This window comes from Puma concolor, chromosome D3, assembly GCF_028749965.1.
Source record: "Puma concolor isolate L17-30 chromosome D3, mPumCon1.1.hap2, whole genome shotgun sequence".
In the NCBI taxonomy this organism is placed as follows: Eukaryota; Metazoa; Chordata; class Mammalia; order Carnivora; family Felidae; genus Puma; species Puma concolor.
Genome location: NC_141678.1, coordinates 34,986,796 through 35,014,075, shown reverse-complemented (window position 1 = coordinate 35,014,075; position 27,280 = coordinate 34,986,796). Strand labels below are relative to the sequence as shown.

Genomic DNA, 27,280 nt, shown 5'->3' with positions numbered 1-27,280 from the left:
GTGTGTAACCCGTCTGCACATGAAAGATGATGCCTGCCCCAGGATTTTTGGGATTAGTAAAAAATGTAAGGAACCCAGAGAGTACTTCCTATCTAGGAGATGCTCGATGAAGGGGGCCTATGATTAGCTTTTCTTTCTTTAGCTTAAATAATCTTGCTAGCACTTGAGGTGTATGCCTGAAATCACTATTACAAATTTTATTATTCCCGATTTCTTTTTAACGTGTGTTAATTGATTAGTTCAAGTGCAAAGTGGAGGCTGAATCCAGGTTTTCTGACTCCGTTTCACACTGCCCTATCTTCAAGACTCTAAATCTATCTGCTACCCCACCTAAGACCTCCAAACTGGTAAGCTCCAGAAGTGGAGAGCAAAACACCCAATTGTTTAATTGATACCACACTGGCAGGTCTGGTTTCTTGGAGAGGAGAGAAAATTCCCCTTGTCAGCCTGTGCCTTTCCACAACGTGGTCTTAACCAAGGACACTATGCAGTTGACGCTTAAACTCCACAGATTTGAGCTGTATGTAGAATTTTTTAAAAAATTATATTGGAAAAATTTTTGGAGATTTGCAACGATTTGAGAAAACTCAAACAGCATAGCCTAGAAACACCAGAAAAAGAAAAAGATACTATTGTAAGCATGCAGTATATAATGCATATTATATACAAGTAAACTATGTTATGGGTAAGGCTTCCAGTCAACAGTAAGCTATAAATAAGTTTGGAGGAGTCAACAGTCTTATGGAGACTTTTCAATGCAGGCCCGTGGGCATCCTATCCCATTGTATTGGTATGTAATGCCACTGAGAATCAGACTAAGGATCAGATCGATTCTCTGAAATCCATAATTCTGTGTAATAAACTGGGTTCTACAGAGCTATTCCAAAAACTTGCCTCTCAGGTATTACAAGATGGAACACATCGTGTGGTATGTATTACATTTCTAAAAGCAACAAAAATCAGACAGTCTAATCTTCTCATGTATAGAATCATTAAAACTGAAGGCCAAACTCATAACCTATTTCTTTCTTTCCCTTGCAGAATGCCCTTATGTGAGTTCAGCTGACACTAATTCTCCAAATGACAGAAATTCACAAACTATCAACAGAAACCAGTCCCAATTGACTCAGTCCATGACAGTCCTGCCCTGCTTATGGATATTTCTCTTGTTGACACTTAACCATCTTAGCAATTTCTGGATAGAGAGGAGGAGGAGAGGATTTTGCTCTTTGCACTAACTGGTGCTCTTGTAACACCACAAAATCTACAGAGTGCCAGCTATACTTAAGTCACTGGGTATACAAAGATGAAGAAAGCTATCTGGACAATCTACCCAGAAGTTAGATTTATAATTCTCAGTGATGGTGATAAGATAGGGATTGTGTACCAATTGCTAGCCTGGGATATGAAAAGACAAACTCTGCCTTTGGTGGCTAGGCCTCCGTAAGCTTTATCTCACTATCCTCTGGGAAGGCAGCAAAGGAGGAGGGTCTGTGTAACGTTGGTGTTCTTCAAGAACTACGCATTTATAATCCTGCCTGCTTTACATGTTACTACAGGTCCTTTCAGGCACTATCGTCTTTAGACATTTCAGTGAAGGTTTTCTTATTCACAGTTCAGCACAAGTACATGTTTTTTACATTTGATTTTTCTCTCCTTTCTTAAAGATCAATGGTTTTTAAACCAGCATTTATAAAATTCACTCTGTTCCCTCCTTATAAAAAAAAAATGATATTTAAACAAAGAATAGCACTCATTTTTCTCTATACCCTTACCCCGGTGTCACCTATAATGCAGTCTGTGGTTTCTGGAAGCTGTATGTTGTTTAGTGGTCAGAGCACAACATAGGGTATAAATTCTGAATCTGTTTCGCCACTGAAATCTGTAAAATAGAGGGAATTGTCACAAGTCAATTTTATTTATTTATTTTATGTAATCTCTATACCCAACATGGGGCTAGAACTCACAACCCCGAGGTCAAGAGCCGTGTGTTCCCCTGACTGAGCCAGCCAGGCACCCCACAAGTCAATTTGTTAAAAAGTATCATCCAACTATGTGGCTACGAAGGCCTGAATTTTTCAAAGTAAGTCTTACAAACTTCCATGAGTCTTTCAAACTCATGAAAACTTCCATGAGTTGCCAAGAAGCCTTGGAAATCGATGTATTTGGCTCTTCAAAACCAAACAAATTTCATGGGGAAAAGATTGCCAATAAAAAAACCCTACCTGGGGCGCCCGAGTGGCTCAGTCTGTTAAGCGTCCGACTTTGGCTCAGGTCATTATCTAGCAGTTGGTGAATTCGAGCCCCGCATCAGGCTCTGCGCTGACACTCAGAGCCTGGAGCCTGCTTTGGATTCTGTGTCTCCCTCTCTCTCTGTCCCTCCCCCACTCATACTCTGTCTCTCTCTCTCTCTCAAAAATAAATAAACATCTAAAAAACATTAAAAAAAAAACCTACCTGGCATTGCTTAATGCTATTGCATTTATTAATTTTTGTATTGGTAATCGAACTGTTTACTTTTTTCTTTGGAATTATCATTTCTGTGGTCATTCTTGAAGCTGAAAATAGAGAAAAGGCAGATCTATCAGTTATTGTTTTGAATAATAAAAAATCTGTTTGAAAGTGGAAAAATACGAGAATGTGCTTTTTAAACAGATTTTTAACATTCATTTTTATTCATCTCTGTGTTTTTTGGAGCCAGGTTGGTGAGATGTCCCTCTACAGACTGCCATTCCCAAGTAAAAAGCACAAACATTTTCCACTTTCAAAAAAAATAATTGCCAGTCTCCTACCAAAAGCCTTCTTTCCGTATTTTGGTAAATTGTATGAAGGTGAATATTTGTGTAAAATTTTTCTTTTTTTTCCTTGCCTCTCCTGGCCCCCTTTAAAGCTCCGTGTCAAGGTGACATTCCAAAAGGTGAAATCTTAGCCTTTCCTAGATCTTTCATAGTTTGGTTTTGTCTTTCAAAGACATTGGCTGTCTTTTTACTCACATCAGCTAAAGATGTTTTCTCAGACCATCCTAAAAAAGAAAGAATAGAGGGGAAAATAGCTACAGAACTGAGCCCCATCCAAGTCACCCCTGTTCAGGCCATTCTTTCTCTGTTTATAAGAGTTGAAGGCTGCCCGTAGAATGTGGCAGAATGTAAGCTCTGTCCCACAGTCAGCCTCTGCTGCAAGTTTCTTACCATCGGCTTGTTCTGAGCAGAATAGAGCATCCTGTTAGAACCACCACTGTAAACCAAGAATAAAGGAAAACAAACGCCGTTTCTTATCCACCATGTGAGGTGCTCTGCTGTTTTCCACATTAGCAGATCCAAAAGGATTCTCCACTGACAGTGCTGTAGTTATTCCAGCTGCGGAATGCTAAGGCACCCTCTACGGTTTGTTTCACAGAGTTTAACTTTAGTGTCAAAACTAAGAGGTGAAAGTGACAAGCAATAAATCCATTAAAACAGCAGTGTTAATTTTCTCTGTGCCTTTCTCTGAAAACGCAGAAAACGTTAGTTGCAATTCAAAGCAAGGGGGAAGAGCCTACCCCCATACAGTATGGGGTGCTGACGAAATGTTTATTATTTTAAATCTGGGTGGATGAGTCAAGTGGAACCGGGAAGAGAACATAGGTAAACCACATATTGAAACCCAGATAAACTCAGCGATTAAACCATACCCTGATTCTAAGGTCACTTCATGGTAATGCTGCCCCGTGGTTCTAGGGTTCAGAAGAAATTGCTTCCGTTCTCATTTCACTTCTGTGTAATTCTTTGTAACCAAATTGCTTGTGTTCCTGGTCTTTGATTCCTTCATCTGATAAAAAATAAATTAAAAAATTAGCACAATGACACAATACAATTTATGCACATGATAGCTAATACATTTTTTAACTTTTGATTTTGAAATAATTACAGATTTACAGGAAGTGGCAAAGAACGTACAGGGAGGTACTATGTACCTTCCCCCCACTTCCCCCAGTGGTAATATAGTACATTTGGAAACATTTTTGAGATATAGTGTCAGGCATTATACTGAGTGCTTTTTTTTTTTCTTGAAGTTTATTTATTCATTTTGTAAGTGAGAGGCAGAGAGAGAGGGAGAATCCCAAGCAGGCTTGGTGCCAGCATAAAGCCCAACTCAGGCCTCTATCTCACGAACCATGAGATCATGACCTGAGCTGAGATCAAGAGTCAGTTGCTTAACGAACTGAGCCACCCCGGCGCCCTGATGCTGAGTGTTTTTATGTACTTCCTGATTTAATCCTTAAAACAATCTAATGAAGTAGGTATTGATATTACCATTTTTAAAGTAATAGAAACCAAAGCTCAAAGAGGTTAGGTAATTTGTCAAAAGTCAGATCACAAATGGAGCTAGAATTCAAACATTGGAATCCCCATTCTAACAGCATTTTCTATATATCATCATGCTCATGACTTTTCCATCAAAACTGTTCCTCAGCCAATTTCTCTGGCATCAGGGAAGCCTCCGTCCTTTTCCATGTACAGTCTTGCCAACTAGGCCATCACCATTCCCTGCTGGTTTAAGCACTGAAACTAAGATCACCTTTTCACTCTTTTCTCACATAACATCCTGACCAAAGTATTAACCACTTCACAACCATATTAGCAACTTTCTAACTAGGCTTTTTCAATTTACTCTGACCAAGGATGCAAAAATTTTCTTTCTAATATTTTGCAGCATCTTCCCAGTAACTAGACTTGTTGTGGCGATCAGTTTGCAATGTGTACAAATGTCTGATCACTGTGTTGTACACCTGAAACTGATATAATATTGTATATCAATTACCTTAATTAAAAAAACTATATAGGGGCGCCTGGGTGGCTCGGTCGGTTAAGCGTCCGACTTCGGCTCTGGTCATGATCTCGCTGCCCGTGAGTTCGAGCCCCGCATCGGGCTCTGTGCTGACCGCTCAGAGTCTGGAGCCTGTTTCGGATTCTGTGTCTCCCTCTCTCTGACCCTCCCTGTTCATGCTCTGTCTCTCCCTGTCTCAAATAAATAAAACGTTAAAAAAAAATTAAAAAAAAAATATATAGTCTTTATACCAAATGCCCTTTGCTTCATTAGCTACCATTTACCACCATTTAACTCTACTGTTTTAAGCCAAGTTAACCTGGGTTAAGACAGTCTTGAACTCAGGTGCCAAGTCATTTCTCCTTCGAACTATGTTCTTGTTTGTTTGTTTTTTGTTTGTTTTTGTTGTTGCTGTTGGGAAGAGAGGGGGAGAGAGAGAGATTAAATCTCTTTGTGACATTTCTTCTTTTTGATTTTTCCACTTATAAAAATACATGTATAAAAATCCAAAACAATAGAAAGAAAAAATGAGAATTGCCGAAAATCTCCCAATTCAGATATTACACTACAGAACATTAGTTTTTGTTTACTACTTTTTAAAAAAATTTTGTTAATGTTTATTTTTGAGAGAGAGAGAGAGAGACAGAGCATGAGTGGGGAGGGGCAGAGAGAAAGGGAGACACAGAATCTGAAGCAGGCTCCAGGTTCGGAGCTGTCAGCACAGAGCCCGACGCGGGGCCCGAACCCACGGACTGTGAGATCATGACCTGAGCCGAAGTTGGACACTCAACCAACTGAGCCACCCAGGTATCCCCTTTTACCTCCTTTTTTAAGCTTTCAAGATCCTACATAAAAAATTTTAAACACCTTTATCAAGGTATAAATTACATACTATAAAATTGACCCATGAAAGCGTACAGTTCAATTGTTTTGAGAATATTCATAGAGTTGTACTACCATCCATCACCACATCTAGTTTGAGAACTTGTCACCCTCAAAAGAAACATACCCATTAATAGTCACTTTCTATTACTCCCCCCACCTACCCCGCCCTAGGAAAGCACTAATCTATTTCTGTCTGGATGGATTTACCTGTTCTGGACGTTCTATATAAATGGATTCATAAGATATGTGGTCTTTTGTGACTGGCTTCTTTCACTGAGCATAATGTTTTCAAGTTTCATCTATGTTGTAGCATATATCGGTATTCCATCCTTTTTTATGAATGAATAATATCTTATTATAGAGATATACAATTTTAATTGTCCACTCATTAGTTGATGGACATTGGGTTATTTCTACCTTTTAGCTATTATGAGTAATGCTGCTATAAACATTTATGTACAAGTTTTTGTATAGATTTATGATTTCAGTTCATTTGGATATATACCTAGGATTGGAATTGCTGGATCACATGATAACTTTCTCTTTAGTATCTTGAATTTCCAACTGCTGTCCAAAGCAGCCACACCATTTTATATTCTCATCAGTAATGTTTGAGAGTTCCAATTTCTCCATGTTCTCCTACATATAATGTGCCTCTTCCAAAGTAAAACTGTCATTATTGATAAATGATGTGATCGTATATGTGGAAAATATAAGAATCCACAAATAAACTATTAAGAAGTAAATTTAGCAAAGTCACTGGGCACAAGGTCTATTCTACATGTGTCAGTGCCCAATAATTATATATAGAATTTAAAATTTTAGTACCATTTACAACAGCATTTAAAAAGTCAAATCTTAGGGACACCTGGGTGGCTCAGTCAGTTAAGTGTCCCTCACTTGATTTCGGTTCAGGTAATGATCTAAAGGTTGTGAGATCAGGCTGCATACCCAGCGCAGAACCTGCTTGGGATTCCCTCCTTCTCCCTCTGTCCCTCCCCAGCTCACGCAGGCTTGCTCTCTCTCTCTGTCAAAAAAAAAAAGTCAGATCTTAGAAATGAATCTAATGAAAGAGATGCAGGACTATTACATACAAAACTAAAAAAAACATTATTAAGGGAAATCTATTAAGTTATTAAGTAAAATGTAAGGCTACATTAAGGCCATGGATTAGAAAACTCAATTTTGTAAAGATGTCAATTGCATTAGATTCAATTCATTCCCAGTCAAAATCTGAGTAGTGTGTGTGTGAGTGTGTGTGTGTGTGTGTGTGCGCGCGTGTGTATCAACAGTCTGATTTATAATGTCTATGTGGAAATGCAAAGGGCCAAGATGAGAATAGCCAATAATTTTGAAGGATAACAATGAAAGGAGAGAAACCTCCTTTACTGTATATCCAGACGTATATTAAAGCTACAAAAATGAAGCATGTGTAGTGTTGGGTGGACATAACAAATAGACCAATAAAATAAAGAGTCCAAACACAGCCCCACTCATGTCTGGATGCCTGATTTACGACAGCAGCAGCAATGTCGAGTAGTAAGAGAAGGACAAAAGTAATACAGTGGGGTTGTAATGGAAAGCTGATGCAGAGTCAATGGGAGGGTCATGTGGGGGCAAAAAAAAATGAAGCTTGACCCCTACCTCACTATATACACAAAAACCAATTCCAGAGGGACTGAGATACAAATATGAAAGGTAAAACAATAAAGCTTGAAAAGATCTCGAAAAAGTATCTTTTTGGCCTTGGGATAGGGGATGATTACTTAAACAGGCCCAATCACATTGGCCATGAGAGAAAAAGATAAATTGGATTCTCTTAGAAGTTCTGTTATCCATTTAAAATAAAGGAGGGGGTGGGGGTGCCTGGGTGGCTCAGTTGGTTAAGCTTCCAACTCTTGATTTCTGCCCAGGTCATGATCTAACGGTTCACGAGTACCTTGTATTGGGCTCTTCGCTGATGGTGCAGAGCCTGCCTTGTGACTCTCTCTCTCTCTCTCTCTGTCCCCACCCCTGCCCCTTCAGCACTCTCTCCCTCAAAATAAATAAACTTAAGGGGCGCCTGGGTGGCGCAGTCGGTTAAGCGTCCGACTTCAGCCAGGTCACGATCTCACGGTCCGGGAGTTTGAGCCCCGCGTCAGGCTCTGGGCTGATGGCTCAGAGCCTGGAGCCTGTTTCCGATTCTGTGTCTCCCTCTCTCTCTGCCCCTCCCCCGTTCATGCTCTGTCTCTCTCTGTCCCAAAAATAAATAAAAACGTTGAAAAAAATAAATAAATAAATAAATAAATAAATAAATAAATAAATAAATAAACTTAAAAAAAAAAAAAAGAAGTTCTCTTATCCAAAGACACTATTAGGAGAGGGAAAACACATGCTATAAAGTAGAAGATAGTATAAATACAAAGATATACAAAGAAAGTAAGATAAACAAAGATTTACAAAGAACTACACAAATCAATAAGGAAAGGACAATCAATGGGAACATGGGCAATAGATATGGACATCATAAAAGAGTATATCCACATGGCTAAGAAACATATGAAAAAGCGCTTAATATAATTTTTTTGTCAGGGAAATATAAATTAAAACCACCCACCAGAATAATGAAAAGCTTGAAAGGTAATACCAAATATTGTTGAGGATGTGGAGTCTGTTAATTTTCTATTGATGCTTTAACAAACTACCGTAAATGCAGTGACTTAAAGCAATTCGAATTTATTATCTTACAGTTCTGTGGGTCTGAGGTCTGACACAAGTCTCACTGAGCTATATCAAGGTTTCATTTAACAGGGCTGCATTCCTTTCTAGAGGCTCTAGAGGCAAATTTGTTTCCTTGCCTTTTTTAGCTTCTGGAAACTTCTGTGTTTCTTGGCTCTTTTCCCTTTACCTTCACCTTCATAGCCAGCAACATTACTGTGCATTGACCATCCCTCCATGGTCACATCCCCTCTGACTCTCTTCTTCCTCTCTCTCCCACATTTAAGGACTCATGGGATGACATTGGGCCCACCTGTATAATCCAGGATAATTCCTCTGTGTCAAGATTTTTAATTTAATCACAACTGCAAAGTCCCTTTTGCCACGTAAGGTAACGTATTCACAGGTTCTGGGAAGTAGGATGTGGACCTCTTTGCAGGCGGAGCATTATTCTGTCTACCACATAGAGCAACACAACTTTCATACGATGCCCTTGGGAATGTAAATGAGTTCAACCACTTTAGAAAATATTTGGCAATATTTACTAAAGCCAAACACAGGCAGAACCTATTATCCAGCAATTCCACTCCAAAAGGTAGGTACACATTGTGCACACCATTATTTGTAAAAACTTCCAAACTAGAAAAAAAAATCCAAGTGTCCTTTAACATTCAGGACGGATACTTAAAATTGTGGTCTATTCATATCGTGGAGTATTATATAGCAGCAAAAATAAATGAGCAACTGTCACATATTGCAAAATGAATGACTCTCACGGGTGTAGCATTAACTGATAGAAGCCAGATGCTGAAGAATACATTCTGTATGATTCCATCTGTTTGAAATTTAAAAACAGGCAAAACTAATCTTTGGTGTCAGAAGTCAGTTTAGAGGTTAATGGGGGGGGGGGTGTTGCGGGGGAGGGGATGGGTGGAGATGATAGAAAGAGGACTTGAGCAGGGCTTCTGGGAGTTAGAAGCCTTCCATCTCTTAACTTGAGTGAAGGTTGTGCATGTGTGAACTCTGCAATAATTTTTCATGCTGTATCTTATGATCTGAGCATTTTTTTTCTGATTGCATGTTTTACTTTTATTTTATAAAGTTTTATTAAGCATGCAAAGTGAATATACTTAACTAAATATATACTCAATATACGTAATATGTGTGAATATGCTTAACTAATATGTTACTAAGTTGTACATTTCAAAACGGTTAAGATGATAAATTTAGGGGCTGCTGGTTGGCTCAGTAGAGCATACGACCCTTGATCTTGGGGTTGTAAGTTCGAGCCCCATGCTGGGTGTAGAGATTGCTTAGAAAAAAAAAAATCTTAAAAAAATAATTACTAAGGAAATAAATGGTCATCTTCCAGAAAATCTGTGTGACAAAATCTAATCCAGCACTCAAAGAATTTCAAACACTGAATTTTTCTTTATCATCTTTAGGGAGAAATGAAGGGGAGGAGAAGGGGGATGGGGAGGGGAATGGCAGGGAGAGGAGGAGGAGGAAGAGGGGGCAGAGGAGGAGGAGGAAATGTTTACCTAAGTCAATTTGATTATGTGGTAATTATTTTGCTTTATCAAGCAAAGCGTCCTTCTATGAGCAAGGTAAGCTTTGCCTCTCCCCAGGCAAATTAAAGAAGCCAGTATATACCCTTTGCTTTAGTCCCACCTATCTTTTCTCTCTCATCCTTCCATTTCTTCCCTCCCCTGTTAAGTCTTTGACCCTGCTTTCCTAGGCTGCAGTTTGTGGTTCTCAGTCTCCTTCCTGCACCTCTGAGCCCCTGGTGCCTAAAGCACTGGTGAAAGTCCCCAGGCCTGAACTTGAGAGAACAGGACATCTGAAGCCAATCACGGGACGGTCCCTCCATCCCCACAGTGACTCGCACACACCCAGGCAGCGTGGTGGTCAGTAGGGCCCAGGCTCCAGGATCCTGGCTCTGCCACTCCACGTCTGTGGATTTTTAACAATTGCCTCACCTCCTCCTGATGTGGGTTCCGTGTCTGTGAAATGGCCATGATAAAACAAAAGTGCCGTTCTCATGGGCCGTTGTGAGGACTGGAGGAGTTAGTGCCTGTAAAATGCAGAGACAGTGGCTGGCAGATGGTAAGCACTCAGTAAGTAAACCTAACAGAGAACTTATTAAAGAATCATCCATTCTGAGCATCCAAAATTACTGACTAAGGAGTAACGTTAGTAGATCTAGCTGAATTCCAATAAACTTGGCCTCTGATTGCTTTCTATTTTCAGCTGTCACTGCTTCAGAGCCTGGAAATGACAGCCCCCCAAAGTAATGATACTTAGGATGGACTAAGATCCCCATGCTCACAGAGCTCTCATTTCTATCTTTCGGCTGTTTTAGAAATAAATAATGCATATATTAGGGATGTAATGGCCCTTGGCTTGAGCCTTGGTGCTCGGCCCAACTCTGCTATTTAACTTCAGCTTTGCTTTCAGCCTTAGGAAGGCCAAACAACCCAGTGATTCCGGAGCAACATTTCTAGAATCCCTGAGAGGCTGCTGCTCAATGATCAAGTACACGCACAGCTTCCCAAAGCATCCAATCAGTGTGACAGTGTCGATAATCGGAATAACTGTGGTATGGATGTGTTGTTATTATCTGAAGATACTCTTTCAAATATAATTAAGCATTCTAAATATAACTTGAAGGCAAATCTCCTTATGGACTTCCCACGTTCGAATTCTGACAATCAAAAGTGCTACATAAACTTATAATTGCCAGAGTAAATGCTGCAATATTCATTAATATTGTGAAATCTTTTCTCTAAAAGAAAGTGTTTTAAAAATAAATAAAGACAGTGTTTTAGAGAGTTTATTTTATTTAAAAAAATTTTTAATGTTTATTTTATTTTTGAGGGAGAGAGAGAGAGAGACAGAGTGAGAGCAGGGGAGGGGCAGAGAGAGAGGGAGACACAGAATCCGAAGTAAGCTCCAGGCTTCTGAGCTATCAGCACAGAGCCCAACGCAGAGCTGGAACCCACAAGCCGTGACATCATGACCTGAGCCAAAGTTGGACACTTAACCAACTGAGCCACCCAGGAGCCCCTAGAGAGTTAATTTAGAAAGAACGTTATATATTTTGGAGCCAAAATTTTTTATAAAAATTTAATTACTAACATAAGGTAATAGAAGAATGATTATATCATGATTCCAATATTTTCAGAATTGTTTGTCTTGATTCTATCACTAATCAAAATAATCTGTAACAACTGCATTTGATTTAGGTTTTAAAAACTTCTCCTTAAGACCAGAGTCTTTTTTTTTTAATTTTTTTTTAACATTTATTTATTTTTGAGACAGAGAGAGACAGAGCATGCACAGGGGAGGGTCAGAGAGAGAGGGAGACACAGAATCCGAAACAGGCTCCAGGCTCTGAGCGGTCAGCACAGAGCCTGACGCGGGGCTTGAACTCACGGACTGCGAGATTATGACCTGAGCTGAAGTCAGACGCTTAACCGACTGAGCCAACCAGGCGCCCCAAGCTCAGAGTCTTTAAAAAAAAAAAGTTCTGTGTGAAAATCCCTTGTATCTTCTGAGAGTGATATAAAAATCATAATGTCAACTTTGCCACCTCATTTCCACAAGGAAAAAAAAAATTCCAAAACAACATACAATAAGTTCATGACAAACTATCCTTGATCCAAATAGATACACTAAAATGTGTCAACAGTCGAAAAGAAGAATTAGAGAAAAACCAGGTATCCCAAATACATTTTGTTCCTTCTAATAAACTTAAAAATAGATGCTGTAAGAACATTTAGAAGAAAACAATTCTTTATAGATTTGAGCCCATAGAAACTAAACATTAAAATATAAAGCTTGGGGTGCCTGGGTGGCACAGTCGGTTAAGCGTCCGACTTCAGCCAGGTCACGATCTCGCGGTCGTGAGTTCAAGCCCCGCGTCAGGCTCTGGAGTGATGGCTCAGAGCCTGGAGCCTGTTTCCAATTCTGTGTCTCCCTCTCTCTCTGCCCCTCCCCCGTTCATGCTCTGTCTCTCTCTGTCCCAAAAATAAATAAACTTTGAAAAAAAATTAAAAAAAAATATATAAAGCTTGCCAAATGTTTGCTGCGGTGTGACAACCATTTTTTGGTAATTGAAGATATGTTTTTATGACATTTTCCTGGGTACACAGCTCCTTTGAGAAAAGTCAGGACTGAAAACTGAATTCTGTTCTGCCATGCATAAAAGATTGACGCCATGTGTTCAATGTGCTGGTGACAGTCTAGTCTCAGGAATATGCAATGAAATGACTACAAAAGTTGTCACAGATGACAACATTGACTAATTTTGTTCCTACGCTAAAGTGTCAAACTTTAAAATATTGGTTACTAAAATATTGAAGGGTAAAATTATAATCTTAATTAAATTTTTGATAACATGTCACTGATTTTTATACTTCAGGAGTTTAATCTGTGATGGTGATATTCAGCTTCTGTTTCAGCTTTGAGTGAGTTTGGAGCTCTCCCCGCTTTGGCTGAATATGGTTTTTAAGATTGGGTTATTTGGTGTTTTGCCATGATATGTATTCAGTGTGGTGGCCAAATGTAGACAATGAAGAAATATGCATATTTCCATGCATGTAATTTGACTTGCCTACAGTTTCTTTTGATTTTTCCTCACTATGTCCCAAATCAATATGGGTTGATAAGGGACACTAGCCTGTAACAAGATGAAAATATTTTCTATATATATTTAAGAACTCTAAGAAATGAGTTCCCCCGAATTACAGTAAAAATTATTTTATCTTTTTAATGGGCAAAGGACTTGAATAGAACTTTCCCCCCAAAAGATACAAATGGCCAACAAGCACATGAAGAGAGGCTCATTATCACTAAGTATTAGGGAAGTACAAGCCAAAACCTCATGATATATCACTTCATACCCATTAGAATGGTTATTATTTAAAAAAAAGAAAAAGAAAAAAGAACAAGCATTGGCAAGGATGTGGAGAAACTGGAACCCTCGGGCGTTGTTGGCGAGAATTAAAAGGGCGCAGCTGCTGTGGAAAAAAGTATGGTGGTTCAACAAATTCAACATAGAATTACCATACAATCTGGCAGTACCCAAAAGCATTGAAAGCAGAGACTCAAACAGATATTTGCACACCTATTTTCATAGTAGCATTACTCACAATAGCCAAAAAGTAGAAGCAGCCCAAGTGTCCCCTGATGGAGGAATAGACAAACAAAATGTGGTACACATACACACACACACCCTCATATCCTGGCCCCACACACAATCTGGGTGGCTCAGTCAGTTAAGCGTCCGACTTCGGTTCAGATCATGATCTCATGGTTCGTGGGTTCGAGCCCCGCGTCGGGCTGTGTGCTGACAGCTCGGAGCCTGGAGCCTGCTTCTGGATTCTGTCTCTCTACCTCTCCCTGTCTCTCTACCTCTCCCCTTCTTGTGCTCTCTCTCTGTCTCTCAAAAACAAACAAAAATGTTTCAAAAAATTAAAAAAAAAAAAAAAAGGAAGGACATTCTGACACAGGCTACAACATGATGAAACTTGAGGACACTGTTCGAGGTGAAATAAACCAATCACAGAAGAACAAACGCTGTACGATTCCACTTATATGAGGGACCTAGAAGCAGAGTCAGAAAATAGAATGGTGGTGCCAGGGCCTGGGGGGGGAGAGGGAAATGGGGAGTTAGTATTTCATGGTAGAGACTTTCCGTTCGGGAAGATGAGAAAGTTCTGGAGATGGATAGTAGTGATGGTTGCACAACAATGTGAATCTGCTTAATGCCAGTGAGTTACATACTTTAAAATGGTATATTTCATGTGACGTATATTGCACTGAAATAAAAAGTATTTTGTATTTAAAAATGTACATGTTATACATGCTTATTTGACTACAATGGGCAGGGCGAGGACAAGTTTCTCCAGAAGAAGTAAAGGGGGAAAAGAATATTGATCAAGGTGCTTTGACTTTGCAGATAAAGCATTTTCCTAGTGCACCAGTAGGAAGTGGAAAGAGGCATTTCTTTGAAAGATCTAATGTCCTCCCCCCTCCGCCCCAGCCAGTGGGCCAGGGCCCAGGATTGGGAGCCAAGCTGGGACAAATACACTACTTTACGTGGTCCAGGATCAGGAGGTCTTGGGAGGATACACTCTAGAGCTTTCAAGTCCCAGGGTGAAAAACTGGGCACATGCCAAGCTCCCATGGGCCTCGATTGGGTCAAGGGGAGAGCGAATTAAACCCAGAACTGGATGGGAAATGGCAAAATGAGAGGTAACAAGCCCGACCATATCTGTGGTATAGGTCGACGTATTACTTGACTTTTTTCATCATCCTAGAAATGCGGAAGATACCGCCGTCAATCCTTGGAAGGCAGCTGGGGTGCTGTGAGTAAAAAGGACCTCATCAAGCATTCAAATGGTTAGGCATGTCAGACAGGTTGTTTCTTATTACCTATAGTCCTATATTCGGATGCCATTCGTCTTAGTGATGGATAGAGTCGCTGATCATTGATCCAACTGGAAAAGCATGTGGAGCACCTAACAGCTGCTAGTGCATGACTGTTACATGTACTTAGCGTGGTTAGGGAGCAGGGCTGCCCTGGAGGCTGTATGGATCCCACCGCATGAAAGCGGAGCCTGGGAAAGGCCCAGTCTCCCCTGTTCCCGGTCTTCATCCCCTCGGCTTGTCACTGGAGTCTTCCTTCCCGACTTCCCTCTGGACGGATGACCCGCTGGTTAGTGTCCATGGCTTTGTAAGTCACCTCTCCAGGATGCTGCATCTTGGCTCTATGCAGGGTTCCGGACCCAGGCTCTGAAACACCATATGCTAATCCAGACCAGCATGCCCGGGACCCCATTTACCCTTCCAGGACAGGATTTAGCATCACTTTTCTGGTCGAATAGCACGAGCGCTCACCTTTATCTCAATTTATTCTCAGGAAGTCCTGGCTTCAGATGGAGGCAGATGTCCAAGCACTCGGCTACTACGTAAGTGTCATTCACTCATTCAGAAAAATACTCAGTGCCTTCCGTATGCCTCGGTGATAGGGTCCTATAGGAAAAAACGTGTTCAAGGAGCTCACAGTATAGGGACAATAAAGAGTAAAACAATTGTAATGAAGTGCATTAAGCGCTTTGATGGAAGGTGGCAGAAGGTGGGCTGGGAACAGTCGGGGTGAATTCGAAGAGCCTGGGCCAACAAACTGCTTGCTCAGAGGTCACAAGTGAAGCAGGCCCCTGCAGCGGTGCTCCGGCTTATATATTAAAGAGCAGTCAATGAGGCAATGTGGTTGCCCCCATTTTACAGAGGAGGAAAGTGAAGCTGGGAGACCCTTCGTAAGTAGCCCGAGGTCTTGTTGGCTGTACTATCCAGGTCCTCGAGTACAACTGGCATTGGTCACTCCTCCAGGAGAGCATTGCCTGGTTCATAAGGGCAGTATCACGTCTTCCTGCCTCTCCTGACAAACAAGACGTGGAAAATAATCCACCCTTTGGATTCCCCCAAGATTACAAGCTCGGAGGTCAACGGAGAGCTGTAGCTATACCAAAGTTACACGGTTTCTTCAGAGTCACATATTTTAAAATTATTTTTAATGTTTTATTTAATTTTGAGAGAGAGAGAGACAGAGCAGGGGAGGGGCCGAGAGAGAGGGAGACACAGAATCCGAAGCAGGCTCCAGGCTCCGAGCTGTCAGCACAGAGCCCGACGCAGGGCTCGAACTCATGAACCGTGAGATCATGACCTGAGCCGGAGTCGGACACTTTAACGGACTGAGCCATCCGGGCGCCCCTAAAGGACATTTAATAACTATGCCTGCCTGAGTGCAGAACCGCCAAGTGCCCAATAAAAGAAGCCTTTTTCCTTGCCTTTTGCGGCTTACAAAACCCCTTTATAAACTATCTCACTTGTTAATCGAAACAGTCCTGTGAGATCAAAGGCCAGGTGATCTGCCAAATTATGGAGGACGGGCCTGAAGCTAATTAATTAATTTAAAAGAGGTGCTTTATTTTATTTTTTTAGTATAATTTCTTGTCAAATGAGGTACTTTATTTTAGAGTAGGCTTAAACATTATAAAGTAGGTACACAGGCAACGCTGAAGAAACAAGGAACCTCGTAATGTTGAATTTTTAATAATTGTCATTTCTTTTTACTAAAGCTTTTTAAAATTTTTTTAGAGAGCGAGAGAGAGAGCACAAGCTAGAGAGAGGAGCCGAGGGAGAGAGAAATCTCATATAGTCTCCATGCTCAGCATGAAGCCTGACACGGGGCTCAATCTCCACGACCCTGGGATTATGACCTGAGCCAAAGTCAAAAGTCCAACGTTCAGCTGAGCCACTGAGGCACCCCAAATAATTGTCATTTCCAATTTTCAATCTCTATTTAAATAGTGCACATGGCCCCATTTACGCATATACTATTTTAGGGTGATTGCCACCAACGTGCTATCACATCTGCCTTAGTCCAGAGGACTCGCACAAGAATGTGTGACCAACTTTTGGAGCATATTCACTTAAATTGTATTTGTTGACTAAAGAGATGTTTATTTCAGAACATAACGGATTCCAGCAAGCATGAGATTGAGAAAATTATGTAACTGACATGCTTTAGTTGACCATGAATTCAAAATTTTTAGTGTTTATTTTTGAGAGAGAGAGAGAGAGAGAAAGAGAGAGAGAGAGAGAGAGACAGAGCACAAGCGGGAGAGGGGCAACGAGGGAGGGAGACCCAGAATCTGAAGCAGGCTCCAGGCTCCGAGCTGTCAGCACAGAGCCCAACACAGGGCTCGAACTCACGAGCTGCGAGATCATGACCTGAGCTGAAGCCAGACGCCCAACCCAATGATCCATCCAGGTGCCCTAGATGACCATGAATTCAGTCGACCCCCTTGGGTTAGGTAGTTTAGCTGTCTGCTGAGCAAGTTGCATCATCCTTATAACAGTGGTTCTCAAACTGTAATTTGCTTGGGAATACATGAGAAGGCCTTTCAAAGCAGATTCCTGTACCCTACCTCAATTTAGCAGGTCTAGGGTCAGCCTGAGAATTCCCATTTCTGACGTAGCATCCTGATCAGTGCTGCTCTCCTAGACGCCTCACTTTGAAGGCCACTGACACACCTAAAGCTTGTGGGGAAGGCATGTGCTAATCTCACAAATTTGCATTAAATAACAATTGGTTCTTTCAGATTTTCAAATTTCCTCTTCTCAAATAGAATATGTATCACACAGCCATGAAAAAGTTTTAAAAGATCAAAGGGCTGCACCTTGAGAGAGATTTTCAAAATTTCATGTATAAGAATGTATGATTGTTTCCATAGAAGACACCCTTGTATTGAAAGGAAAGGGGGCGACAAACCAAGGCCTGTGTTCTCAATCCCTGAAGACCCTGCTGAGAAGCCCGTGGACTGGCCGCAAGAGCAGGTCAGGGTCATGTGACCAGCACCTTCTCCTTCCCTAACTGGCGGCCATGTTTACAGCAATCCACGAAGAACGCAAAGGAGATTAAAAAGACAGCAATGAAAAGACTGAATTACACTTCTCAAAAGCATCTATATCTTTGGGAATACTGGGGTGACATCGACGATACGGTTTTGTAAAACTCTCCATTTTTACAAAATTCAAGAACAATGATATTGCTCTTTTTGGTAAAGGTTCAAGGGCAAGACTCGCTGTACCTGAATTGAATCAATCATTTGTGGCGTATGTTCTTGAGTCAAGGGAGGAGAAAACTCCCTGGAAGGTCCCCAAGGTTGCTTGTCTTGCCTTTAATTAAAGGTTTTTGTTTTGTTTTGTTTTGTTTCCCTGGGAGTCCTATAAATCGGGGAATGGGGCTGGGCTATCTGCTGTTGAAACCAAATGAGCAACCTACCCTTCTGCCCGTATGTAATAAATGCAGAAAATATGAAATGTAGGGTTGAAAGGATAGCTGGGACCTAACTTCATCTCTGCTATCTATCAGCTGTGTGATCTTTTACTCACTTATTTAGAATACACATCATTACCAAAAGCTCCTTATCTGCCAGGTACATAGCTTAATACAAAGGACTTTGTTTCTGTTGTAAAATAGGGAACATGCTAACCCACCTCCCTGTTGTGGGGGGGGGGGGAGGGGAACCACACCCCCAGAACCCCTGGGGACTCTGGATCTATGAGGTGTCTTCTCTCTGTCCCCTCATGACGAGCCACCCCACCAGAGCCACTCCTGGCTGATGCGTTGTCCGGTGAGTGTGGCCTCCCTCGGTGTGACTTTCCAAACTTCTGTTTTGAGGGCCAGATGAAACGCGAAGAGAAGTGCCCGGCAGCCGCTTTCTCAGCTCTAAGACACCACACACGTGAGGCCACTGTAAAGAACCTCACGTACCTAGAGCACGCCACAGGCAGTGGTAGGCACGATACATACACCCGCTTGGTCCACCTTCACACGTGCTTCGTGCAATGAAGCAGCTTGGCATTATTTTTTGCAGTCCCCACAAAGCCCCTAACAAAGTGCCTTATGCTTAGCGGGAGCTCAGCTGTTTACTGAAGTCAACTCAGCACCCTCAAATCGAATGCTTTTAAGCAGTTATTGTCAAAAGGAATTTGCAACTGTTCTTAAGAAGTACCCAGTCGGGGCGCCTGGGTGGCTCAGTCAGTTGAGAGTCTGACTTCGGCTCAGGTCATGATCCCTCGGTCCGTGAGACCGAGCCCTGCGTGGGGCTCTGTGCTGACAGCTCGGAGCCTGGAGCCTGCTTCAGATTCTGTGCCTCCCTCTCTCTCTGCCCCTCCCCCGCTTATGCTCTGTCTCTCTCTGTCAAAAATAAACATTAAAAAAATTAAAAAAAAAAAAAGTCCCCAATCATTTTCTTTCCCTGCTCCCACCTCCCCCCATATCTGAAAACAACAACAAAAATCTCTTGAGTTAAGCCTGGAACGGACATCTTTCATCTCATGCTGCCTCCACCTTTAGAGGTTCAATTACAATTTACCTCCACAGAAAAGAAGTAGAGGCACAACTGAAAAGAAAGATGTGGAAGGCTAATCCTTAAATTCCAGAAATCGTATCTTTTCAGTAAATTCTTTTGTGATCGTGGTCAACTCAGCTGATTGGAGAGTAGCTGTAATATGCCAGATTGCAAGTTTAATCCCTATACAGGCTCCACACTACGCAGTAGCCACAGATGCTTCCTTACCCCAAGCAGCTGTTGGCCACTGAAGGGGCTGGGCCAAACTTGAGCCTGCAACTGAGTAGACCGCTGTGAATGTTTGGGAAAAGGACCCAAGTTCCTTTTCCTGGTCGATCCACAGCACTCTTCATTCTCCTTTATTTAATAAGCTGATGAGGACGTGAGTATCTTCCACTAGCCAATAGGTTGACCAGCCTTGGAGATAGTGCAGCAAAGAGATAGAAAGCCCCTTCTGATGTGAACCTATGTGAGCACTGACACCGGCTCAAGCGTGCCCAAAGTCCCCATTAACAAGGTATTTCCTGCTTCCTTAACTTCCCCAAACAAAAAAGTCCTAAGTGGATAATTATTATGGGCAACATTTCTGTACAGAGAAATCAGGGTGATAGAGTGGAGCGAGGACATATTTAACCTGGATATAACCATGTTTTAACATCTAATTTCCAGGTTACTGGAAATACAAGAGAGAAGGGCCGATGAAACAGCATCTTGAGAAAACAGAATTCTAGAAAGTGGGCGATGAAATAGGACAGCAGGTCACTTCAACAAGTCAATGTCAAGATTCAGAGCAGCAGGGGCGCCTGGGTGGCTCAATCGGTCAAGCATCTGACTCTTGACTTCAGCCCAGGTCATGATCTCATCACAGTTTGTGAGTTCGAGCCCCACATTGGGCTCTGTGCTGGCAGAGCAGAACCGGCTTGGGGTTCTGTCTCTCTCTCTCTCTGCCCCTCCCCTGCTTGTTTTCTCTCTCCCTCTCTCTCCCTCTCTCTCTCACTCAAAATAAATAAAAATTACCTTAAAAGAAAAAAGATTAAAAGTAGCAGAGGAGTACTGTTCCAGATTAAAAGACAAGGTTAATTTCTTTTTAAGCAACCAAATGGAAAGCGTGATCTCAAATAGAATTTGGTTTGAATAAGTCAACTGTCAAAGACAATTTTGATGCGGTTGGGAAAATTTGAATATTGGCTGGGTATTTGTTGATGAGAGGGCAATTAGGTTTGGAGATAATACTGCTACAGTTATGTAGGAAAAATATCCTTATTTTTCAGAGGAACATTCTAAGTGCTCAAAGATGAAATGACATGTCTATAATAGAAAACTTTTCAGGAAAAGATGAAGCAAATATGTCGGATATTTACTGTTAAATCTAGTTATTGGGTAGATGATACTACATTCTTCTCTGTACTTTTTTTATTTTGAAATTTTGAAATTTCCTTATTTGTAAACCGGCGATAACAATGAGGTTGCACGAAATTGAATATGCATGTGGACGTACTTCCTAAATGGGCAAGGCGCCCGCATTTTGTTCCTTCTTGTTTATACGCCTGGCTTTTTAAAGACTTGAACCCCGGATTGCATGGCAGTTCATCATCTCTCAAAGTGATGTAGGTGCTTGTATTAATCCGGGTTTTCCAGAACCAGTAGGATGTATTGAGAGACAGAGACAGACATTGACAGAAAGAGGAAGATTTAAGGAATTGGTGATTGTGGAGGCTGGCAGCCTGGAGACCCAGGGAAGGGATAATGCTGCAGTCTGAGTTTGAAGGGAGTCTGCTGGTAGAATGCCCTCCTCTCCATGGAACCTGGGTCTTTGTTCTATTAAGACCTTCATCTGATTGAATGAGGCCCACCCACGTTTTGGAAGGCAATCTGCTTTACTCAGTCTAATGATTTAAACGTTAAATCTCACCTTTAAAAAAATTCCTTCACAGCAACATCTAGAATGTTTGACCAAATATCGGGGGACTCTGGCCTAACGATGTTGACACATAAAATTAATCATCACAGTGTTTAAAAAATTTTTTTCTCTAATTTCTTTTTGAGAGACAGAGTGAGACAGAGTGCGAGCAGGGGAGGGGCAGAGAGAGAGGGAAACACAGAATCCGATGCAGGCTCCAGGTTCTGAGCTGTCAGCACAGAGCTGGATGCAGGGATCACGACCTGAGCCAAAGTCTGACACTTAACTGACTGAGCCACCCAAGTGCCCCAACCATTACAGTGTTTAATAAAGAAGTGATTAATGAGAGAGATATCTAGTGTTTTGCTCTGTCGAATTCTGTGCAATTACAGAAAAGCAATGTGTTGTTGGTGCTGTTCTGAGTCATTCGAAGTCACAGCTTTCCAACTAGCAAGAAATATTTAGGGTTTTTTTAAAAAAAATGCGTCCAAATATAATTGGTATCTTTCCTATAACTTCCTATGTAAAATTTACCCTCAACCAAAGTATAGTAAAGCCGCCATTTTCCACAACAGGAATGTAAGACCCATGAGAATCTAGGCCTTTCTATCCCTTTACTGCTGTAGCCTTGGTGAGTAGGGCAGTGCCTGGCCGAGGTAGGGCATTCAGGAAATATTCATGAATGAAATCTGTGACGATGGAACTGAACAGATATCGAAAGTACAATTAGTGAAGCGTGATTGGGATATCGCATGCGTGTAGTCTATGATAAAATTTAGCATCGGTCCACATATGGAGAAGAAACTCCGATTCAGTTTAGTTTGACACATTTTACTCCTTGCCTGGACATTTGGAGATCAGGTTTATTGAAGTAGCAATTGTAATAAAATATGAAGACCATGTGCAAATGTAGTTTCTATGGAATCTTTCGTATAGATGGAATTACATACTGAACAGTGAAATGATTTAACTTTTTCTAGTGGGAATCCTCAGTGGAGCCAGCCTTCGGGCTTACGCGTGGGCAGCTGTCTGGGGAGCAGGATGGCCTTTCCCCGAATATCTCCCGGTTATCTCAGGACATAAAATACCTGAAGTGCCTCAAACTGGGGTGTATTCCTTTGAATCTTGAGGGACTTTTAACTTCCAGTATTCTCCACCCACACAAATACCTCACAAAGGATCTGTTAAAGCTGTTCTTTTAGTGCTTTGCCGAAGATCGACTAAATCTATCAGTCAACTCATCAATTGGGAGATGTCCCATGTTTCTTTTCCTTGGTGAGGGCTTTTTCCAATTTTGACAATTGAGAAATACCCATAACCAGTTCTGCCCTGATAATTGTAGAGGAATCGAATCCCCTGAAAGCCATAGAGTTTTTACTTAGGGTTTTCCGCTCCCCTCCCCCATACATGGAGTTAGATTTACATTGGAAATAATCTTATTGTTTCCACATTCATGAAAGGGAAGAGTAACAACTGTGGAATGCTGTTGGATCTTCCTGCTGACGTGGTCTTTGTGGTTGCTAGGGTACTCACCCATATGTTTATACACTTATATAAAAATGACCTAAGAAATGAGGAAGGAGCACAAATACTTAAGGGATTTGGTGATCATTTTCACAAGCCTACTAGATTCTTCTTTCATCCGTTCTTCCCAAGTCAAAACCACATATTTAACAGAAAATATGACCGCGAAAGGTCTACAGCAATTCACAGTCGTAATGTTGGATTCTGATAGAAGATTTGCTCAAATGATACAATTATATGAGAAAATGTAATTAAAAAAAAAAAAAAGACCCAGACCTGTTGGAAGAGTTTAAGGCTCCCCAATTGTCTGTTACCTTCTGTTATGAATGTATCTACTTCCAAATACCTGTCATTGAAGTTATGATACACAAGAACTTGCATTTTGACTAGAAAAACTGTTTAGTTCTTTTTCTCAGTTACAATTTTACAATAGTATATTAGTTTTAAGGTCACTCAAGATACAAATGGATTATAGTGATAAAGTCGTATTCTCTGAGAAAAAAATTTCCATGCCTTAATTCTGTTTCTTTTGGTAACAGAGACATTGGAAATGAATGGATTGCAGTGAGTGCCTTATCTTTGATACAACCAGAAGCAGAATAATAAAGCGGTCTCTGGGGCAGTTCTTAACCACACATCTCCCAGGGCTGCAGTGGAAATTAAATGCAACAAAGTATCAAAGTTCCCAACAAAATGCCTGGCATATTTTAGACACTCTCCCAGTATTAGTTTCCCTTGCTTATCCTGAGGGATTTTTACATTTGTATATGAAAGATTGGAAAAGGAAAATGATGAGATAGATGGGAATTTTTATGAATCAGGCACAATTCTATCACAGGTCAGGCAGTTTTCTATTTTAAATCAGATCAAATCTGTTAAAATGTTTTGTGTGATAGGACTGAAAACATTTCCCTCCCTCTTCTTTTTTTCTTTTAATGTTTATTTTTGAGAGAGAGAGAGAGAGACACACACACACACACACACACACACACACACACACACACACACACGAATGTGAGTGGGGGAGGGGGCAGAGAGAGAGGGAGACACCCATCAGAAGCAGGCTCCAGGCTCCAAGCTGTCAGCACAGAGCTTGACATGGGCCTTGAACTCCGGGGCTTCGAGATCATGACCTGTGAGCCAAAGCTGGACACTCAACCAGCTGAACCACTCAGGCGCCCCCTTTCCCTCCCTCTTCTAAGAAGGCCAACCTCTTCTAAGAAAGTACAAGTTCCTTGTAGTGTTAAGATTGTGTATGTATTGCTGCCCTTTTGTTAAGATAAAGAACAGATTACATGCTACATGCTCAAGGGCACATCTAGAAAGCAAATGTGCCTATACTCAGCATGACCAACGTTATTTGCTAGGCAAAAATACAACTGTTTCCTCCTCTTAACTGGTATTCAGCTGTTTTGAGAAATGATCTATTTGAGAAGTCTAATAAATCACAGATTTATGTAGCCATCGTAAGTCAACCAGATTTTCTTTAAAAATGTAAGACAATTTTAGAGCAAAGTACCAGAGTTCCTTGTTATATATTCATACTTACACAAAGCCACAGGTATTTGAGGAAATGTCTTGCGGTTCTCTTCCCACACCGTGGCTCTGGTTCTGATGGACGTGTAAGCTCTTAAAAACCCCCTCTGTGTTCCCTAACACTTCATTTCACTAAATAAAGGGTTGAAACCTTATTGGTGAACATGGTTTTGCCTCCTGTTATAGAGACACCGAGCTCTCAAGTGTCCTCTCCTTCACAAATGACCATTGTTCCTCGCTGACCAGCCCCCAGCCTCTGCATCCAGAATTCAGGCCCAACGATGTCAGAATTGTGCTTGCGGGTAGTTACCTAGGTAATTTCAAGATACCCATCTTTCAGAATGTTGCAAAATGCAAGTTGCTAATGTGAGATTCTCTCAAATAACAGATAAAAAAGATTAGGCGAGATGCCACTGTCTCAGTTTCTGTAAAATAAAACCTAGGCACTTGTCGCAGATGAGAGACGGGCACCAACATGCTGTCATTTGGGATGGCAGAAACAAGCCATTTGTGTCATGCATAAAAGAATAGTGACTCTTGTCCCTTGAAAATGTGTGATACTGTTTGGCATTCTCAACTATCTTTGCTGCTTTGCCATCTGTATTAAATTTTTTCTTTGACCTATTGCCCTCGCTTACGCATCCTTGTCTCTTTTAAACCCGGTTGATAACGGTTGTTTGCACAATTGTATCAGTTTTTTCTGCTCCAATTACATTAATAACTGAAGGCTGCAGAAGTCCGCCAGGCTTGGGCACCAAGGACAATTAAGTTGTTGGCTGTCTCTTGTGCCTCATTTGCTCCCTTCCAGTGAGAACGTAAATGCTTGGCACTAAGTGTGCTCCAGGAAATTCCAGGCTTCTGTCGAAGACCATTAGGCTGCGCCATGGGTTGCCGTGAAGTCTCAAAGTCTAGGGCAAATAATATGAATAAGCAACATTACTGCCTCCCCATCTCTTATCAGAAAGTCAAACAAGGCAGCTCAGCATTGACAATGAGCCGTAAGTGGGCTGGAGGAACTGAAGGGGCTGCTGGAAATGAAGGGGGAAGTCACCGCAGCTTGTTTCCAGTCTCCTCCTGGCTCCTAGCAGATGGCAAGTTGAACACATGCAAAGGGAGAAGGGCTTCTGGGGCTGGGCTACCACTTCTTGAGACCCTAGATCCAAGGCTCTTTCCAGGCTAGGGACTCTAAGAAATATACAAAGCTGGATGCTCTCAGATGTGCCAGCCCCGTCTGGAGTATGGGCACGGAGGGACAGGAGGGTCGATTGCGAAGTGTCTGGGGTAGTTTGGACTCCACGCCTGTTGCAGCGAGTGTTTACCATGATACTGCGAGGAAGCGCCCTCTCCGATGATTGGACAGTGACGAGGGAGTTGAACCTAAGGTTCAAGTAGCAAGTGCAAGTAGCTTGCCCGAGGTTGCAGACTTAGCAAAAGTGGCGAGTAAGATTCTTAACAGAAGTGCCTGATTATGAACCTTTAACACCTTTAATCGCGAGGAGCAAGACTAGGGGAGTGGAAAGAGCCGAAGACCTCAGATGGACAGAGCGCAGACGGCGCTCCAATTCCTCCGCCATCGTCTTGCCTTCGCCCCCTCCCCCCCCCCCCCCCCCCCCCCCCCCCCAGTTTCCTTCATTCCTCTCTGGCAAGAACAGATCTTGAGCTACCCACTCGAGCCTTCTGGGCCTGTCATCACCAAAGCCTTGCTCTGATGTGGCCAAGCCACGTGCGTGCACTTTCTCTGTGGCCCCAATTCGGTGTTGCTTGTTCTGATTCGACTTCACAGAGACTGTCCCGTGGGTGACTCACGGTAATCCCCGGATTATTGTATAATACAACAAGTGAGCTGGGCAGTTGTTTATCTAGCTCTGATCTTGTTCTTAAAAATGTAAGGAATTTCTCTTCTTTAACAAGTGCCATTTCATCTCAGACCACTTTAAAACAAAACAAAGGTTCTGGTGACAGCTTAGAGACCAAGTGACTCCACCCTGTGGGCAGGAACCCTGTGGGGCCCTTATCTTCACCTTATAACTACCCTTGAACCACACCTGTCCCTTGTTCAAACCGAAGTAGGAGAGGCCTCGGGCAAGGAACAGAACTCCCTGTGCCCGGTTCAGATGGTTACCAAGGCAAGAAAAGGAAATGAATTCTGCCAGCTCCCCACCTTGCCTGTGGGGATAAAAACTCAGGGTACCCATTTCCCATAAGGAAAGTACCAATTCTCTGTGTGAAAAGTTTCCAAACCCAGATAAGTGTATTAGGGAAAATAAGGGCTTTTTTTTTTTTTATTTTAGTTTTTCGATATCGGATTTTATTTCCTTTTTTTCCCTTTCAATTTCATTTTGAATTTTTTTTTTCAACGTTTATTTATTTTTGGGACAGAGAGAGACAGAGCATGAACGGGCGAGGGGCAGAGAGAGAGGGAGACACAGAATCAGAAACAGGCTCCAGGCTCTGAGCCATCAGCCCAGAGCCCGACGCGGGGCTCGAACTCACGGACCGTGAGATCGTGACCTGGTTGAAGTCGGACGCTTAACCGACTGCGCCACCCAGGCGCCCCTCAATTTCATTTTGAAAGTTAAAGAAGTTACTCTTATTCGCCGCAGTTCAAGGAGTTGCAGGGCAACTTTGTTCCAGAGCTGGTAGCAGAGGTATCTGTTGAAATAGAACAGATACTGTTGGTTTTGCTGATTGATTCAGGTCCCTGGTAGCTCGTGTCTCTGGAGAGTGAATGAATGCTTGCTACATCAGGACCTATGTATGTTTCATTGGTGTCATTCTACATGCTCTAAAGTACCTCTGTCTGAAGGTTTATCATTCAGCTGAGCAATATTTGCTAAGCTCCTACTCCGTGTAAGCCCCAGGGCTCACTGCTGAGGAGCAGACGAAAAATAAAGGTCATGATTCCTTTTTTTGTTTGTTTGCTTTTAAATGTATTTATTTAGTTTGAGAGAGAGCATGCGTGCACACAGAAGGGGCAGAGAGAGAACCCCAAGCAGGCTCCACACTG

The 27,280-nt window shown here is 41.8% G+C and overlaps 1 long non-coding RNA gene across 6 annotated transcripts; it reads right to left on the bottom strand.

Moving 5' to 3' along the window:
- Window positions 1-361: 361 nt before the first annotated feature.
- LOC147575492 (uncharacterized) lies at window positions 362-24,538 on the bottom strand. 6 transcript variants are annotated; one of them, XR_015242439.1, is made up of 9 exons: window positions 24,287-24,538; window positions 15,292-15,426; window positions 10,368-10,462; window positions 5,126-5,217; window positions 3,671-3,807; window positions 2,793-3,022; window positions 2,458-2,558; window positions 1,776-1,882; window positions 362-601 (listed from the first exon to the last, which is right to left on the bottom strand). It is a non-coding gene; the product is annotated as an uncharacterized LOC147575492 (long non-coding RNA). The 6 variants fall into 6 exon arrangements; XR_015242440.1 differs by lacking the exon at window positions 10,368-10,462; XR_015242441.1 differs by lacking the exon at window positions 15,292-15,426.
- Window positions 24,539-27,280: the final 2,742 nt, after the last annotated feature.